At 44.3% G+C, this 6,964-nt stretch overlaps 1 pseudogene; it reads left to right on the top strand.

Annotated features, from left to right (window-relative positions):
• Positions 1 to 407: 407 nt before the first annotated feature.
• LOC101006917 lies at positions 408 to 1,374 on the top strand (annotated as a pseudogene).
• Positions 1,375 to 6,964: the final 5,590 nt, after the last annotated feature.

The following is a 6,964-nucleotide window of genomic DNA, read 5'->3' as shown; positions in this document are numbered from 1 at the left end:
TAGGGCGGGCCCGTAGATAGCTTCAGGATGGGGCTGGTCACCAGAAAGTCCAGGTGATTAGAGGATTAGATGGTTGGAACTTAAGCCCCACCCACCAACATCTGGAAGGGCTGAGGGTGCAAGAAATTTAGCTCTATTAAAAATGTAAACACTGTAGTCGGCTCGAGTACTCCTAATAACGAGGAGGTGTTCCCGGGCGTCCCACCCTCCTCTGCAGTCGCCCGGCTGCGCCGCCGGAGCCCGGACGCGCCCCCGCTGCCCTCGCCCCCTCCATCCCCGCTGCCCTCGCCGCCTCCAACCCCGCTGCCCTCGCCGCCTCCATCCCCGCTGCCCTCGCCGCCTCCATCCCCGCTGCCCTCGCCGCCTACAACCCAGCTGCCCTCGCCGCCTGCAACCCCGCGGCCTCCGCTCCCCTCGCCGTCCGCGCGCACACCGTGATGAAGAACGAGAAGTCCCTCAACCAGAGCCTTGCCCAGTGGAAGCTCTTCATATGCAACCTGACCACCGGAGAGTTCCTGGGGCGCACCGCCAACAGCTGGGGTTTGATCTTGCTCTTCTACCTAGTTTTTTATGGGTTCCTGGCTGCACTCTTCTCATTCACGATGTGGGTTATGCTTCAGACTCTCAACCAAATACCGTGTTCCAAAATACCGTGACCAGATTCCTAGCCCAGGACTTACGGTTTTTCCAAAACCAGTGACTGCATTGGAATATACATTCAGTAGGTCTGATCCAACTTCGTATGCAGGGTACATTGAAGACCTTAAGAAGTTTCTAAAACCATATACTTTAGAAGAACAGAAGAACCTCACAATCTGTCCTGATGGAGCACTTTCCGAACAGAAGGGTCCAGTTTATGTTGCATGTCAGTTTCCTATTTCGTTACTTCAAGCATGCAGTGGTGTGAATGATCCTGATTTTGGCTATTCTCAAGGAAACCCTTGTATTCTTGTGAAAATGAACAGAATAATTGGATTAAAGCCTGAAGGAGTGCCAAGGATAAAGTGTGTTTCAAAGAACGAAAATATACCAAATGTAGCATTTTATCCTCATAATGGAATTATAGACTTAAAATATTTCCCATATTATGGTAAAAAACTTCATGTGGGGTATCTACAGCCATTGGTTACTGTTCAGGTCAGCTTTGCTCCTAACAATACTGGGAAAGAAGTAACAGCTGAGGGCAAGATTGATGGATGAGCCAACCTAAAAAGTCAGGATGATGGTGACAAGTTTTTGGGATGAGCTATGTTCAAAATCACAGCAAGTGCATAGTATAAGCAGGATATCTCCACAGAGTAAATGTTGTGTTGTCTGTCTTCATTTTGTATCAGCTGGACCTTCCTTTCTAGAATTATGAGACCACCTTGGAGAAAGATGTGTGGTACATGACTCTGGGTTACATCATAACGTGCTTCCAGATCGTAGTGTTCAATGTCCTCTGAAGTAACTGCCTGTTGCTTCTGCTGCCCTTTGAACCAGTGTACAGTTGCCAGATAGGAACCGGTGAACACCTGATTCCAAACATGTAGGATGGGGGTCTTGTCCTTTTTTTATGTAGTTTAATTGTTAAGTGTCTAAAGCTTAATATACTGTGCTATGTAAATATTTTATGGATATAACACTGTCATATTTTGATGTCAACAGAGTTTTAGAGATAAAATGGTATCCGGCCAACATCAAGTGACTTTATAGCTGCAAGAAATGTGGTATGTGGAGAAGTTCTGTATGTGAGGAAGGAAAAAAAGAAAATTAAAGTGCATTTGAAAAATATTTTTTAAAAATTTAAGGCCGGGCGCGGTGGCTCAAGCCTGTAATCCCAGCACTTTGGGAGGCCGAGACGGGCGGATTACGAGGTCAGGAGATCGAGACCATCCTGGCTAACACGGTGAAACCCCGTCTCTACTAAAAAATACAAAAAACTAGCCGGGCGAGGTGGCGGGCGCCTGTAGTCCCAGCTACTCGGGAGGCTGAGGCAGGAGAATGGCGTAAGCCTGGGAGGCAGAGCTTGCAGTGAGCTGAGATCCGGCCACCGCACTCCAGCCTGGGCGACAGAGCGAGACTCCTTCTCAAAAAAAAAAAAAAAAAAAAATTTAAACACTAAGATTTGATGAATTTCCTTTCTGCTGAACACCAGAAGGTGCTGGGAAGGTGGCACACCCAGAGGTCATGGCAGCACCACAACCCTCCCTCTCTACTTTGCCATATCCATCTCTTCATTTGGTTGTTCATCTGTATCTTTTTATGATTTTTTTTTTTTTTTTGAGACAATCTCACTCTGTCGCCCAGGCTGGTTTGCAGAGGCATGATCATGGCTCCCTGCAACCTCTGCCTCCCAAGTAGCTGGGATTACAGGCATATACCACCAGGCCCGTCTAATTTTTGTATTTTTTAGTACAGATGGGGTTTTACCATGATGGCTAGGCTGTTCTTGAACTCCTGACCTCATGTAATCCACCTGCCTTGGCCTCCCAAAGTGCTGGGATTACAGGCCTGAGCCACCGTGACCGGACAAGACCCTGCTTTTTTTTTTTTGAGTCTTACTCTGTTGTCCTGGTTGGAGTGCAGTGGCGTGATCGCAGCTCACTGCAACCTCTGCCTCGCAGGTTCAAGCGATTCTCCTGCCTCAGCCTCATGAGTAGCTGGGATTACAGGTGCCTGCCACCACGCCCAGCTAATTTTTGTATTTTTAGTAGAGATGAGGTTTCACCGCGTTGGCCAGCTACTTGGGAGGCTGAGATGGGAGAATCACTTGAACCTGGGATGTGGGGGTTGCAGTGAGCCAAGATCATGCCACTGCACTCCAGCCTAGGCAACAGAGCAAGACAGCAAGACTCTTTTTTTTTTTTTTTTTTTTTTTGAGATGGAGTTTCACTCTTGCTGCCCAGGCTGGAGTGCAATGGTGCGATCTCGGCTCGCTGCAACCTCTACCTTCCTGGTTCAAGCCTTCCAAAGTGCTGGGATTACAGGAGTGAGCCACCGCGCCCATTTCATGGCAGGCGTACAAAAAACTTTTGTATTTTTAGTAGCCACCACGTTGGCCAGGCTGGTCTCGAACTCCTGGCCTCAAGTAATCCTCCTGCCTTGGCCTCCCAAAGTGCTAGGATTAGGCAGGAGAATAGGACCTGGAGGCAGGGAACCTAAGGACTTCCGAAAACTAAATCAAATGGAAACATCTCAGCTATGACAGGAAATATCCTTTTCATTTACCTAGGCTGTACAGTGAGTAAATGATTTTGTAACTTTACTTCATCCTCTTCATTTACATAGGGTGTACGTCGAGTAACTAATGGAAACCTCTGGAGGGTATTTAAACCCCAGAAAATTCTGTAACGGGGCTCTTGATCCCCTATGCTCAGGCCTACTTTCAATCTCTGGAGTGTACTTTTGTTTTCGAGAAATCTCTGCTTTTGTTGCTTCATTCTGTCCTTGCTTTGTTTGTGCATTTTGTCCAATTCTTTGTTCAAGATGCCAAGAACCTGGACACCCTCAACCGGTAACAGGATTACAGGCCTGAGCCACCACGCCCGGCCTATGATATCTTTTATAATAAACTGGCAATGTGTTTGCCTGAGTTCTGTGAGCTGTCCTAGCTAAGTAGTCAAACCCAAGGAGAGGTTGCAGGAACCCTGATTTCTAGCCAGTCAGAAGTACCAGTGGCCTAAGGATCGTGTCAGAGTTTTCATTCACTCATTCATTCATTTACTTATCATTCTTGTAAGTACATAGTAGGTGTATGCATTTCTGGAGTACATGAGATATTTTGGTACAGGCATGCAATGTGTGGCATCAGAATTGAACTGAATTATGGGACACCCCGATGGAGAACCCACTGAAGCATTGCTTAGTGGGATAAAAATCCCCACACATTTTGGTGGCCAAGGGTCTCAGAAGTCTTCTCTGTTGGTTGTGAGATTAAAGGCCAAAAAAAAAAAGGTTTTTCTTTTTTGTAGAAATGTGGTCTCCACCTGTTGTCCAGGCTGGTCTTGCTTAAGCAATCTTCCCACCTCACATCACTGCACCCAGCCTGGTTTTTCTTTTTACGCGTGACAACTAAGTGTAATATGTGATGCTGGACTGAATTCTGGACCAAGGTTTTAAAAAACTTATTATTTTGCTACAGGGGACATTAGTGAGATAACTGATGAAATTTAAATAAGGTACCCCAATTATAGTACTGTATCAGTGTTAATTTCATGATTTTCATAACTGTATTGTGATTATGTAAGAGAATATCATTGTTTTTGCAAAGTTATTTAGTGGTAAAGTGGCATTGTGTCTGCAGTTTACTCAAATGTATAAACAGAGGGGCCAGGTTGGGTAGCCCATGCCTGTAATCCCAGCACGTTGGGAGGCCAAGGCAGCCGGACACTTGAGGTCAGAAGTATAAGACCAGCCTGACCAACATGATGAAACCTAATCTGTACTAAAAATACAAAAATTAGCTGGGTGCAGTGGTGCATGCCTGTAATCCCAGCTACTTGGGAGGCTGAAGCACAAGAATTATTTGAATCCCAGAGGCCAAAGTTGCAGTGAGCTGAGATTCCAGCTGAGGTGCGCAGACTGCTTGAACCCAGGAGGTTAAAGTTGCAGTACGCGATGATCATGCCACTGCACTCCAGCCTGGGTGACAGAGCGAGACCCCATCTGTAAAAATAAATAAATAAATAAATTGGTATGATCACTCTGGAAAGCTGTTAGTATACTCAATTGAACACACACATACCCTAAGACCCAGCAATTTTACTACTAAATGTATGTCCTGCAGAAAAGACAGATGCACCAAAAGACATATACAGGAATATTATTCACATCAGCTCCAAACTGGATACAACCCCAAAATAGAATAGATAAGTAAAATGTGGCATATTTATACAACTGAACACTATGGGCAATAAAAATGAATGAACTGCAACTATATACAACCACGCAGATGAATTTCTCAAACGTAATGTTGAGCAAGACACAAAAGAACACACGCAGTATGAGTCCATTTACACATAGTTCAAAAACAGGCAAAATTCATTCTTAAAACATTTTTACGGCCGGGCGCAGTGGCTCACGCCTGTAATCCCAGCACTTTGGGAGGCCGAGGTGGGCGGATCACAAAGTCAGGAGATCGAGACCACGGTGAAACCCCGTCTCTACTAAACATACAAAAAATTAACCAGGCGCTGTGGCGGGCACCTGTAGTCCCAGCTAGTCTGGACGCTGAGGCAGGAGAATGGCGTGAACCCGGGAGACAGAGCTTGCAGTGAGCCGAGATCGCGCCACTGCACTCACCCTGGGGAAAAAGGGCGAACCTCTTTCAAAAAAAAAAAAAAAAACAAAACATTTTTACTTTTTAATTGACTTATAACCAGAGAAAATGTACAAATCTTAAATGTATAGCATTATAGCATTTTAACATATGAAAAACATTCATAATGTTAAATACCTAGATTCAGATATGGACTATTTCATCCCCTAGTAGCTGTGTCCCCCTCCCAGATGATAACTCCAAACTTCAACTACTATTCTGATCTATTTGTACCTTGAATTAGATTTTCCATAGACTACTCTTTTTTTCCTTCTTTTTTTTAAAGACAGAGTCTGAACTCTATCATCTATTAAATAATAATGAGCATTGCTCCTTCCCGCTAACCCCTAGCAATCAGTTTCACTTTTTGTCTTTATGATTTTGTATTATTTATTTAGAAACAAGGTCTCGCTTCGTTGCCCAGGCTGGAGTGCAATGGCATGAACACAGCTTACTGCAGCCTCTAGTTCCTCGGTTCAAGTGAGTCTCCTGCCACAGCCTCCCGAGTAGCTGAGACTACAGACACATGCCACCATGACCAGCTAATTGTTTTAAATTTATGTTTTATAGGGATGGGGTCTCACTCTGTTGCCCCGGGTGGCCTCAAACTCCTGAGCTCAAGCAATCCTCCCACCTCAGCCTCCCAGTGTTGAGATTACAGGCATAAACCACCATGCCTGATTTAAAAAAAAAAAAATCTTTTGTAGATATGGGTCTCCCTGTGTTGCCCAGGCTGGCCTTGAAATCCTGGGCTCAAGTAATCATCCTGCTTTGGCCTGATTACTATTTCTACTATTTCTTGACCTGACTGTTGTTTCCATAGATGTAGTCACCTTTTTATTATTTATTGATCTCTATATTTAGGATTTGTATACTTTTCTGTATGTATGTTACACTCCAGTAAATTTTTTCTCAAAAAAATCTAAAGATTTTATTAGCTATTCCTCCTCAACTCAGTACAGTGACTGTAGAATTTTATCTAGGTATGTTCTAAGCATTAGCTTCTGTCATTTCTGTGACTACAGGCATATTTAATGATTTTATGATTATTATCATTTTATGAGTCTGCCTATTTAAACTAAAGACTTATATTAAAATAGGAAGGGGGATAACATTTGAAAAATTAGTATATTATAAAAGTCATTGTTTGTGAGGAGAGGTGATGAATACATGAATTGTTTTTTCTCTCTCAGCTTCTAGTTACTAAAGAACAATCTGAGATCGGAGAGACATTCTGAAGAGGTGGGGAAAGGGGCTTACCAATGAGCAATAAGAGCAACTTGTTTGGACACAGTGTCTACCTGGACACCATTTCCCAGGCAGTCCCATTTAGATGAAAATATGTCTCTGTCTGGGTGCAGTGGCTCATGCCTGTAATCCCAGCACTTTGGGCCAGGTGGGTGGATCACCTGAGGTCAGGAGTTCGAGATTAACCTGGCCAACATAGTGAAACCCCATCTCTACTAAACATACAAAAATTACTTGGGCATGGTGGTGTGCAACTGTAGTCCCAGCTATTTGGGTGGCTGAGGCAGGAGCATCGCTTGAACCCTGGGGGATGGAGGTTGCAGTGAGCCAAGATGGCGCCACTGCACTCCAGCCTGGGTAACAGAGTAAGACTCCATCTCTAAATAAAATAAATTAATAAATAAATAAAAGTATAGC

This window comes from Papio anubis, chromosome 14, assembly GCF_008728515.1.
Source record: "Papio anubis isolate 15944 chromosome 14, Panubis1.0, whole genome shotgun sequence".
In the NCBI taxonomy this organism is placed as follows: Eukaryota; Metazoa; Chordata; class Mammalia; order Primates; family Cercopithecidae; genus Papio; species Papio anubis.
This window is presented reverse-complemented; position numbering and strand designations above follow the sequence as displayed.